The sequence below is a fragment of the Protopterus annectens genome, chromosome 13.part0 (genome assembly GCF_019279795.1).
Source record: "Protopterus annectens isolate FY-2018-M chromosome 13.part0, PAN1.0, whole genome shotgun sequence".
Taxonomy (NCBI): domain Eukaryota; kingdom Metazoa; phylum Chordata; order Ceratodontiformes; family Protopteridae; genus Protopterus; species Protopterus annectens.
The window spans coordinates 848813026-848826515 of NC_056747.1; positions in this window are offsets into that span (position 1 = coordinate 848813026).

Consider the following 13490-nt stretch of genomic DNA (forward strand, 5'->3'; position numbering starts at 1 on the left):
ACTTTGAAAATAAGTTATGCTTTGTAAAGTGTTTTATAATAAGTTAGTACTATATGTGCTAAATGCTGGTATTGCTTATGACTGTAATCTGCTTGAAACTAGCATTTACTAAATGTTCAGTGTGTATTATTATCTTGGAGCTTTTCTCCCTGGACCTCTGCTGAAAATGGACATATATTCAGTCAGATTATTCTGGTCAACATACGTAAAATAAATAAATAAAAATAAAATAAGCTTTGTATAATGTTGCCAAATGCAGTGTGTCCCTTGTAGATATTTTTAATCATTAAACCCAGTAATTTTAAACCTTGACATCTTAAAGTATAAACATGTTTTTCGGAAGAAAAATTGGTTGGCATTAATACACCCAGGTCCTTAATACTGCTTTCTTTTACCATTGCTGACCATAGAATTTGCACTGTAATCATTTGTTTACCAAAGTATATAACACATCATTTGTCCTTATAGAATTCGACACCAATCGGCTGTGGCAGGTAACTATTTCCTTTAAACAATTGTTACTAATTGAAATAGAAGGAAAATCAGATGTTATATGCTGTACTGTGATTAGACAGCCTGGCAGTTTGAAGTACCAAAACACTTAGTATCTATACTGTAAGGACAGTTGGCAGAGATGAATTAGGGTTGGGTATTTTTTATTTAAATGGCAGTTGTTACAAATTACGATAAATGTCATTTTCTGTATCACAGCTTTTTTACTCATATACTTGTAGCAGTCTAATGTCAAACCTGCCCCATCCTCTGCAGAATGTTATATGTGTTTAAGTGGAACATTGATTTGAATCAGACTTTTATCAGTGAACAGTTTTAAATGTGTTGTTTCAGTCACTTTACAATTGGATAAGAGCATTTGCTTATCTTTCTGAGTGCCTCACGCTTGCGCTGTGGCTTCTGTATCTTGTCATTATTCTACTTTTTATTTTAAAACTAAATCATGTAAATGTAAAAGTAACTACAGCAGCGAGTAGCTTATATAAATCTAACAGATGTACAGCACTACATATACAAGTATGTGGATATTTATTTATAATGTGCTTCTTGTTGCTGTTCCCATGGGCTATTTTAAATGCAAGACAGTAGTCTTTAACATGCATTCCCAGACTTTCAAACCTGAAAATGAATAGATAAATAAGAAAAGTAATTTTACTCTTAGATAACTAAATAGCTAATTAAATAAATGCATAAATAAAAATCTCAAGCTATAGCCATGTTCTACCTCTGAGAGTTTATCTAAGGATATAAACAAGTGCATGCAGCATACAAAACTATATATTTCACGAACATTTAAACTTTAGAAAATAAGTTATATACTCACACACAACATACTAAATTGTATGTTTCATAAGTGCTTAAACATTAAAAATATATGTCTCTGGTTGGTAGTCACAACATCAGATTATACAGCTGTTTGTATTTGATTGCATATATTTTCCACACTTCATTTGTATTATAAATATAATGTATATTGCCTGCTTTGATCATATTTGTTATTAGTTTGCCCCTCTTCAGTATGGACTAGAGGGTTAATAGCCATTTCCAGTGTAATGAAATGCATTTTCTGCAGTTACTATGCAAGGCAGAATACATTTATTTTTGTGTAGGGGCTAGATTTAGTTGTTTGTTAAAGCTCAGAAGAGTTGTCTCTTTTAATGACTACGGTAGTGAAATACTGACTACAGATGAGCTAATTTTGAAAAAAATGTTCCCAGTAGGGCTAGAACTTGGGCCAAACTACTTTCACATGACTAATATTTGCTGTAGCACAGTCACATCAGAGACATTTATCACAGGTTGCAGAGGTGATTTTATTTAATTTGCTTAGTGTGTGTGTAGTAGATTCCATGAATAATATTAAAACCAATCTGTTGCAGTTAAGATTAAATTAGTCCCTTAAGTGGTCAGACTGTAAAGTATTTCAGTTCTTGGTCTTAAAACATTTTTATAAAGCCTCTTCAGAGTTTGGCATTAGTAATGATATGTTTGCTATTACATAAAAAGAACGAGTATATATTTTGCATTTTTGTTTTGGGGGATGTAAAATGTTCTTTATAAATTGCAAACTGGTAAGTCAAATTTGCATGTTCAAGGAGCCATTATGTTTCCATTTCTTAATCAAGATAATCTAAATGAATGCTATTTTGGCATTCTGAAGTGCTGATTTTGTTTGTTCTGAATAGTTCATTTGCTAGAAATGCAAAACTCAAACCTTGTAACTGCCAGAATTGGTATTTAGAGGCCAAGCTGACTGCTAAAATTGTTAGTGAATTGAATTTGTGTTTCTGGCTTTAATTTGTTAAACCAATTATATTTCTATGGTTGTTCATTAACATGAGATAAGCAGAACAAGTAAAAGGAAAAAAATGTAAAACTATACAAAATCTGCAAAATTTTAAGTTTGATATATGTGTACAGACATAAGTTTGACTTTCTTCCTGAGATATTTTTATTTCAATAACTATCTCCAATGGTTATGTTACTAAAAAACAGTATTAATGATTGCAAGTCACTCCTGTCATTTACTTATGTGAGTACACATTTCCTGAAGTTTCTGTTTAGCATTTGTGTTTTGAAACAAAATATAGTACACTTTTTGAGCTTAGCCTGACTCTTCTTAGTAACAGAGTATTGTAAATGAAATCAAAGTTTACATGACCAGATGAAAACATTATTACTTGATCAAAGTTTTGACAGATTTCAACCCTTGCCAAAAGATATTTATTTATTTTTATTTTTCACATTGAGACCTGTACATGTCTTTAATTATCCTAACAAAGACCTTTAATTCAATCACTTGTGAAACCACATGGAAGATGCTGGTGATGTTTGCTTTCTCCATCAGACTCATTAAGGTGTTGACACTTCTGTTAGATCAGTTGAGCACCAGAGTTTTCTCTACGCTGGCTCAACAGACCCCTTAAGCATTAGGAATGAAGAGAAACAAAAGTACAGCAGATTAAGCATTTCTGCTTGTTGCTCATTGTTATGAATAGCACGTCCAATCATGAATATCCAAACTGTTAAAATGATTACATAGAGTGCTGTGAGTATGCTCCAAAACGAGGAAGAAAACATTTTTAAGCATCTTTTAGATGTAATAAAGATGCTGAACAAAGTTTATTAAGCAGCTTTTAGTTCATAGGTTCATAGGTTCATAGGTAGGTACTAGGCTATCGGCCCAAGGGCCTGCGTAAGCCTAGCCAACAAGGTTCCCTGGCTTACGCCACCCAAGAAAGTTATTTTCCTGTGCCACTGTCGAGCAGAGACACAGAAGTGATCCCCGGGGTGTATTTCCTATTTCCCATCCACTCATGAAGATTTTTCTTGAAGAGGGCTAATGACGAACTTTGCTTGACATAGATGGGTAGCCTGTTTCAGAGTATGGGAAGTCTCTGGGATAGGAATCTATCCCTCCAACATGTCCTGTTTATTGTGGTGACAAGGTTTAGGTCCCTAGAGCGTGTAGCTCGGAGGGATTGGGATTTCTTTAGGTGTAGCATGTCCAACAGCTCTGGGTTTGACACAGCTTTATATGTTAGGCAGAGATCACCTCGGAGTAGGCAATATGCTACGGAGTAAAGCTGGAGTTTTTTGAAACGGTCAGTGTAGGGCATTTGTCCAGTAATCCTCTTTGTGAGGTACTTCTGTGGCCTTTCCATCTGCTGCAGATGTCTTGTGAGGTACATTCCGAAAGGGGCGTTGTACTCTATAATGGGTCTAATGAGTGTCGAGTAGAGGGGAACGATGACCTCTTTTTTCCTGGATGAGAACCCTTTTATGATGAGGTGTGCCACGTAGAAGGACTTCCTGACTACTGTGGCGATGTGACTATCAAAGGAGAGACTACTGTCCACCTGGGTCCCAAGGTCTCTTATCACGCATTCAGTGTTAAGTAGATTGCTGCCTATGTAGTAGTTCATGGGTACAGAGTTTTTACCAAAGTGGATGACACTGCACTTTTTGGCATTGAGCTTGAGGCCATGGCTCTGACACCAGGCATCTGTCTCAGAGAGGCCCTTCTGTAGGATGTTCACATCATTTGGGGACTTGACTATGGCTCCTAGTTTGCAGTCATCTGCAAACTTCATTAGCCAGAGGCCTTCTGTGTTAGCCTGTACTTCAGAGAAGTAGATACCAAACAGGAGCGGTCCCAGGACGGAACCCTGTGGTACTCCACTTGTCACTGGTTTGAGGTCAGATTTGGAGTCTGCAACTTTTACACTGTGGGTTCTGTCAGTGAGCCAGTTGGCAACCCATCTTGTGACATAGGGATTTATGCCTAGTTTACTGAGTTTAGCTATAATTCCAGAATGGGGGATGGTGTCGAAAGCCTTGGCGAGGTCAAGATAGGCTGTGTGAACCACCTTACCCTCATCTACGGCTTTGGTGACTGCCTCAAAGAAGTTGATCAGGTTCAGGAGGCATGATCTGCCTTTCACAAACCCGAACTGGGTGGGATCCAGAGTTTGGAGATTACCAATGTCTTTGTTTATGAGTTCCATGATGATATATTCCATGGCTTTGCAGACCAGGCTCGTCAGGCTAATAGGTCTATAGTTCCTGGGATCAGTGGTGGCTCCCCTTTGTGGAGTGGGATAACTGTTGCTGTGCACCATTCAGTGGGCACAAAGCCTGATGTGAGGCTATTATTGAACATGGTGCTTAAGTGAGGAGCCAGTTTATTATGAAGTTCGTGTAAAACGCAGCCTGGGATGTTGTCCGGTCCCATGGATGCTGTGTTTTTGGCTTTACAGAGTGCAGCTTTCACCTGCGTAGTTGTGATTACAGGGACTCTGCATTCTTCCTGTATAGATATGGGCCCTTTAGGGGGTGAGGGGGGGTAAAGTTAGCACTGAACCTAACTGCCAGGATGTTGGCAATATCAGTTGGTTCTGTAATTTTCGTGCCTCTGTGCTGTAACTCAGAGCAGATCTGGGAGTTGCCATTGAGATTCTTGACATAGCTATAGAATGCTTTGTGGTTGTCCTTGGAATTAGTGGCTATTTTATTTTCGTAGCTAGCTTTGGAGGATCTTATAAGGGATCTCAGCTTCTTACTGAGACTGACCAGGGAGCTCCTCCACTCATGGGATTTTACTCTCTTTTGCAACAGTTTCTTCCTTCTGTTGTACAGTTTGTTTATGGCAGGGGGCCACCAGATTGGCTTCCTTTTTTTGGAGGATAGCGTCTTGGTTCTGTTTGGGATAGCACGATCCATGCACTCATGTAAGTGCTTATAGAGTGCATTTGTGTAGGATTCAGCAGTTGTAACTGTATTGTCCATCTGCATGGGTGTCATGAAGTTCACTACTTCTGTCTTAAGAAGCATGAAGTTGGCTTTGGAGAAATTTTTTACTGTGGTTTCCTTAATGGGGGGTGGGGGTGGGATGTGGATATCAAGGGTGATTAGCTTATGGTCGGATCGGACCAATGAGGAGTTGACTTCAGGTGTGGAACACCAGTCACTCATGTTGGTAATGACTAGGTCTAGGATACTGTTGACCCTGGTGGGGGTGTGGATAAGTTGATCTAGGGCATTGGAGTTTATGAATTCCGGAAAGCGTTTCGCTAAGGAGTTGGTACATGAGTAGTTTTCCCAGTTAATGGTGGGGTAGTTGAAGTCGCCCATTATTAGAGTGTTTGGTTGAACCCTAATATTTTCCAGTACATCAAGAAAAGAGGAGTGGGTATCCTGGGGCATGGTGGGGGATCTTTAGCAAGCTACAATTTGGATTGCAGTTTTGCCAAGAGTTAGTTGCACTTGAATAACCTCGGATGCATTATGCTGAGCAGCTAGCCTGGAGGTGTGGATATCCTTAATGAATATGGACACACCCCCACCTTTGGTGTTTCGGTCCAAGTTACATGGCCGAAAAGTATGGTATGAGTTATAGCCTGGTAGTGCAGAGGTGCTCTCTGGAGCCTTGAACCAGGTCTCAGTCACTGCACAGATATCGATGTTCTCCATTTTAAGGAGTGCCTCGAGTGAGTGCATTTTGAAATTTAGACTTCTAGCATTGAGTAGCATTACCCTCAGTTTTTGCTTGCTTGTTCCTGTTATGGTGGTGAATTTGTTACTTGAACCCTGCCTAAAAAAGGCACTATAGGGGCAGCAAGAGCCTTAGCTAGTATCCGGAATCCCAGGGGCGACAGGTGCAGGCCATCTGTGGCAAAGCATCGTGGTCTGTTGACCATGTCATCCCAAGCAGACAGATACTGGATCCCCTTAGAATGACACCAGAAGCTTAGCCAATTGTTGAAGTCAATCATTTTGTCCTTGTACTGCGGTATCATTCTGGGCGATGGCAGAATGCTACTCAGGGCTAGGGTCATACCTGCCTGGGCTACAAGATCGGAGAGCTCTTCCATGTCTCTTTTCATGAGGAACGTCTCAGATCATTCACACCAACATGGACAATGACAAAGTCATATTTGTACTTGTTGTGGAGTGACCTGAGTGCGTGGGTTATGTGGCGGATCCTGGCATCCGACAGGCAGCTGACAGTAACCTTCTCCTTGTTTAGCCTGGTGAGTGGGACATCAGTGTGCCTGACTATAGAGTCACCTATGACTAGTGTGTTGGGTATGTTGTTTTACCTTATTGGCTGTGTTTGAGTGGCACACTGAGTCTGTCGGCTATGTGTCATTTGGGTTGTGTTGGGGGATGGAGGTTGCTTGTGTTTCTGCTTTGGAGGTCTCTGTTGCTTAGGCAGATTATTATTGAGAGCCTCCATGAATGTTTTTGAGTTTCTATGTGTGGATTTTGATGGTGTAGACGTAGTGAGACTATGTGATGAGTGTGGTGTGGTGCAAATGTTTACCTTCTCCTCATGACTGTCAGGTTCAGTCTTGGATGGAGAGAGCTTTACCTCCAGTTTGGCTAGATAAGTGCATCTCTCATAGGTTGTAGTGTTGGGTGGTAGGAGGAGAGGGTTGTCTGTGTACATGAAGCAATTTCTACATTGCCTCAAGATGCCCAGATTCATCAGATAGACAGAAGAGAACAGTGGGAGCTGATGATGCTATGTTCTAGTCTCTTGCTAGTACATAAGCAACAGCCACAAAAAAAAAAACAACTGAAACAACTTTAAAAGATGTAATACTGGTGTTGCCAGACTTATTTTTTGTGTGTGGCAATGCAAAGTGCATTACAGCTTTTAAAACTGCTATGAGGTTATCTATACACCTCACTGCCATCTGTGAGACACTGCTATGCTACAGCTTCAAAAAGCTGTAAAACAATTAATATGCCTACAGTTTCTTTTTTCCCATTCCTTTCTCTGTGTCTTGTAGAAAACTGCAGCAGCTAAAGATCCATGTACTTAAAAGAAATATGTGACAGCTCTAGAGTTTCCTACAGCTGTCAGACTTGTAAAAAGTGCTTCTACATTTTTATACTTTCTTTTGTCTCTCTCTCTCTCTCTCTCTATATATATATATATATATATATATATATATATATATATATATATATATATATCATCTAATGTTTGTACCTGGGACCTTTAAAGCTCCATATACAATGAAGAGTTATGACTATGTTACTCTAATCATGACCAAGTACTTATAATTTCTGAAAATGGATGCCAAGATTTACCTTTCCAGTTTCACTATATTCTGCTCCAGAGATGAATTTCTTGACAACCATTTCTCATACATATAACAACATTATAATTAGAAACTCAATTATAATTCTCTTTTTTGATAAGTGTTCCCTATGGGGTTATTTTTTATCCAAAACAGCATAGGAATATTAATAATTAACATCCTTTCTGAATATTTTAACCATCTAAGGCAATAAGTAGCAGCATATACAACAGGAGTGTCTTCATCACAGGTTTTTCTATGTTCCTAGGTATTGTCCTTATCCTCAGAAAGGCCAGCCTTCCCACTGGGATAATCATTAAATGCAGAAAAGATTTACAGCTTATTTGCTCTTTGTTATCTACATTGTGAGGCACAATTTCTCAAGCATTTATCATTGGTCTTCTGGTCACTGATGGCTGCGCCATTCTTGTATATAGCCAGAATGAGTAACAGGTTTCTCTTAATACAGTCTGGGGTTTCCTAGTAGAACCACTGTACACAGGAAAACTTTTCTCAGATTGCTAAGGCCTCCCCTTCCCACAATGCACTGCTTCCTTCTACCTCTTTGGTCCTTTTCAGCTAGGAACACTTGTAGCTGATGCAGGAGTCTATTTCCATGCTACTTGAACATCTTTTCTAAAACATACTTTTTTTGTAGTTTTAGCTTCATTTTTGTCTCCCCCATTAGATATTTTTTAATCATTAAACATGCACTTTAATTCATCTGCGATGTTTTGCAAGGCATACAATAACAAGTTTTGACTAATAGGAGTCCCTTCTTTCTGTCACTTTGTGTCTCCTGCCATGATACAACACTTTATTTTTGTGTGTCTTATGAAAAATTTTGAGTTAAATGGACTTAAAGGCCAGACTGGATAAGCTTATCATCTCCTTCTGTCACTGAGCAAATATTATATAATACTCAAAGACAATTTTGTTTTCTAATGGTGTTTTGGGGAGTCATTTTTATTTAGACTTCATCTGATATCTTTTACTGAGTAGTAATTACAGAGGTAATGAATGGCAGAATTGAAAATAATAAATATAATACACTTTACAATAACAATACATCATAATGCTACAATTAAAGATGCAATAAAGTTGGTTTAAACTTAGAAATAAGTATAAATTCCATGCTCCTAAGAAATATCTGTTAATGTAATCCAGAAAAGATTAATGGGAAGGGAAAAACAGAGGAAGAGAAAAAGAGAAGAAAGGAATTTAGAGTCAATGAACAACAAAAACTTAGCCAGACAACAGAAGAAGAGAGAAGAGGAAGTAAAAAGGAGTAGAGGGATTGTTGTAGTGTCGGACAGGCATCAGCAGTTAGTATAACCTACTGGAGTTGTACAACAAATGGTAGAAAACAAGAACTGATAGAGGATTGGGCACTTTATGGATATGTCAAAAGTCTTTGAGATATTACTTTAACTTAATTTTTAAACACTTTTGATCTAGATTGTTATATGATGCACAATGGACTTGAGTTACAAGCTTTGGATACGAAGTTAAAGTACAAAGCATTATGAGCAGAAGTTTCAGTTGTTTTACATAGCGATATCAGGTCTACTACTTTTAATAGCCTGTCCTTTTATATTTCGCTTCTTAATGTACAAACTATTCCATCTCTTGTTAATGAATTATGCATCTTACTAAATTCACAGCCCTTGACTCCATTTTCAGCATAGTTACAGAACCATTTTAGTGTATATAGTAGTTTGTGCTATTTTAAAGAACAAACAGAAAATAAACTGTAACTTCATCCTAGGTTTACAACAACGCCTGAACTTCTTATTGTTGTTAGTGTATCTTCATCCTCTTTAAGAAAAGTAAAAGTATTAAATACATTTAAGAGTTCTTCCCCACTGGCATACAGGAGCACTGTGCAATGTATCTTTTCAGGTTTCTCAGCTAATCTGCACATAGTCTGGAATAAATCAAAGTTCTGGATCCAGAGTATTCAGGTTTCTGCTAAAATTCATTGAAATGAGAGAATTATTGGTAGATGGGGGGGGGGGGTAGCAGTTTTCTAATGATAAATATAGTTCTGTTCTTCAAAACACATAAGCAGCAGAAAGCAAATATATTTATTTCTTTGTGAAGATACATTTATGAAGTTCTGTTAGTGTATGAAAACTTTAAGTATGTTAGAATGGTAAGTCAACAACACAGAGACCCTGTGGATATGACTGATTTCCATGAGGTCATTAATCATTAATCATGGGAGAATACTCTAGAAGAAAGTGTACCACATGACATGCAATGTTCTGTAGCTAGATCATTCCTATTAAAAGTTAGGTAAAACATATTTGATAAATACTATGGACAGTTTTGTAAAGCAAGACAATATTTATGTGTGCATTAATCAACCAAATCTGACTAAAGTTATTAAAAGTGAATGATTCCCATGGTTTGCAATTGAAGAAGTGGTCTTAATGGCTACATTCCATGTCCTTTTTAATCTTGATAGCAAGATTTATTTGGTCAGTCAGGAAATGTTGAAAAACACTTTGCTTGAGGTTGGCATTTGTTTTTTGGGACATTATCTTTTCTCTCAGTCTTACATAACTATGGAACTGGTATATATAAGTTTAGGGGGCAAGTAGTACTTTTCCCTGTAAGAAAACAAATGTTTGAGATGTTCTATTGACTTACTTGTTATCTGCAGGTTTCAAGCATATGCAATCAAGCATTTGTGATATTGACATTTATTTTCGCAAAATGTCATAATAGAAGCAGTCAATGTCAGAGGTTGAGAACTTTTAAGTACTAGATGCAACTTAGGGTTTTGACATAATACAGCTACATAAATTAAGCTACAAAATATAAACATTCAATGCACTATTTGGGTGGTGCAGGTTTCTTAGACGTCTGCTTGGTACTATCATTACTGATGTTCGTTGCATTGGTAATTGAATACTTGGAATGTATTGTAAATATAATTGATGATATACTAATGTGGGACAAGATATGAACGTATAATGCCAAGATGTTGATGCAGCTGCCAGATAAATTAAAACAACAAAGCAAGTGGAAACAAAAGAGTGAGAAGTCTGAAATATGTGTGTCATACTCTAATGTCAAAAAGACCTAAACTTGATATAGAAAAAAAGTTAAAATAACCACACAAATGCAGACATCAGAAAACAGTCAGAAATCAAGGAGGTTTCTAGGAAAGATATATTTTGTAAAGTTTTACCTAATATATTTGATGAAAATATGCCTCTAAGAATGTTGTTAGTACAAGATGTAGCCTGGGAATGGAGCTATGAAAGATGCAGCCTGGGAACTGAACTATTAACAGGAAAAAAGTTTTGAAATACTTAAGAAATGAATTAGAGCTGTACTAACATTAAACTACTGTGAGGTGATTAAGACAGTTGTATTGCAAGTAGATACCAGTTAGAATGGTATAGATCCTGTAATCCCATAAGAAGAGAGACAAGTTGTTTTGTTTGGGGCATTTACAGAAAGGGGAGTGTTCAGTGAACTAAGAAACTGAGCAGAACTAAATAAACGTAGTAGTAGTGAGTTAAATGAAGCAAGTACTAATTTAATTAAGTAAAATGCTTTTCGTCGCTTTCATAAAGAGGAAGTTGCTTTATGAAAGCGACGAAAAGCATTTTACTTAATTAAATTAGTACTTGCTTCATTTAACTCACTAGTACTACGTTTATTTAGTTCTGCTCAGTTTCTTAGTTCAGTGAAGTCAGTTGTTTTCTTTGGTTATCCGTTTGGTTTTTAGAAAGGGGAGTGTTAGCAGTAGAGCACTGATAGGAGATATCTCATTAATATGCGTACCACTCAATCACTCTACATTTCATGAAGTATTCCAGTTTTGGCACTACTAATGATCTGTGTTCTGCTGTTCCAATTTGTCCTTTGATAGCTTCAATATTTGCTCCTTCATTTCCTCAGTTGAAGATCCAATGAGTGAGGAGCTTTTTAAATTCATAAACAGAGCCTGCAGACTCACCAGAAGCTTATTCATATAATTTCAAAGCATTCAGTTCAATGACCATGTATGCTTTGCTAAGTAAGCAAGCTCAGTCATTATCATCTTTTTCAAGAAGGGTGAGACTCGTATGTCGAGGTGGAAATGTAAAGGTAGCCATCTAGTTGTCCAAGTTACATTTGAAGGAAAACAAGAAGTTACATAGCTTGAGTTATAATTTATTCCAGATCAGGGGGAGGAACTAGGTAATTAACCTCTCCCTCCATCATGTTTTATGCATTTGCTGATGTTTGTTTAGATCTCTGATTCTGTTAGGTGCACCATTCAACTTACTGAGTTCAGTGATAATAGAATCACTAAGTGTGCAGTAATCAAGGCACATATCAACTCTTAAAAGTCTGTAACACCCAGAGAACAGAGACAAGGCTTTCATTCTCTCCTGAAAGTTAAATGTCTTGAGACCAGCGATCTTTCTGGTTAGAAATCTATGGGGCCTTTTAAGTTTTTAATATGGGTAATGAGGTACACAGTAAAGAGGTGGTATATTCTACATTGGGTCTGACCAAGGCTGAATACAGAAAAATGATCAGTTACTTGGATTTGTAAGAATTGTCTTTGGCAAATACCACGAGATGTAGAAGGAGTCCTGATTACACTAGTCATGTGGTGGTCAAAGGAGAGTGAACTATTCACTTAGGTGCCAAGATCGCTAACCTCTGTTTTGTTTGATAGTGATGTATTGCCAGTGCTGTAGTTTGCAGTGATTTGCTGTTTGCTTGTTTCTATTCCTGCATGTTGTATGGCATTGAATGCCTTGGCCAGATCAAGATAAAGAGAATGAATAGTATGACCAATGTCAAAGCCAAATTGTTGTAGATCAAGCCTTATGAGATTTTTAATATCATAGTTAATACAGTCAGAAGTGATGCACTCCATGACTTTACAGAGCAGACTCATAAGTTTGACATGTCTGCAGTTGTCAGAATAAGTGTGGAGTCCTCCCTTATGGAGGGGCATGCATGACAACAGCAGTGCACCAGTATTCAAGAACATATCCTGTAGCTAAGCTTAGCTTATCCACTTTCAGGAGGGGTCCTGCAACTGCATAATTGACACTGTTTATCAGACAATGAGGTATGTTATCGGGACCAAGTACCTTTAGGACACATTCCTAGGTAACTGAAGTGGTGGGTGTGAATGTAAGATTGAATCAGGGATGATCTGAGTTGAGGTACAAGTTTCAGGGAAAAATTGGCAGCAACATTGTTTACCAGCATATTTGTGATGTTATTTGGGTTTGAGTGGGATACCACATTATGGAAAGGTTTAGAACACTCTTGCAAATTACTTTCAGCTTATTAATGTAACTGAAAAAGGACTTGTAGTTATCTTTTACCTTGGATGCTAACCTCAGTTCATTGAATGCTTTGATGGCTTTCATTTGCCTTGTCTTCTTCTCTTTCGGCTGTTCCCGTTAGGGGTTGCCACAGTGGATCATATGTTTCCATTCCTTCCTGTCCTCTGCATATTGCTCTGTCACACCAACCACCTGCCTGTCCTCTCTAACCACATCCATAAACCTTATCTTAGGCTTTCCTCTTTTCCTCTTACCTGGCAGCTCCATCCTTAGCAGCCTTTTCCCAATATACCCATCATCCCTCCTCAGCACATGTCCAAACCAATGCAATCTCGCTTCTCTGACTTTGTCTCCAAACCGTCCAACCTGAGCTGACCCTCTAATATACTGATTCCTAATCCTGTTGATCCATGTCACACCCAGTGCAAATCTTGACATCTTTAACTCTGCCACTTCCAACTCTGACTCCTGCCTATTTGTCAGTGCCACCGTCTCCAACCCATACAACATAGCTGGTCTCACTACCCTCTTGTAGACCTTACCTTTCACTCTTATTGGTACCCGTCTGTCACAA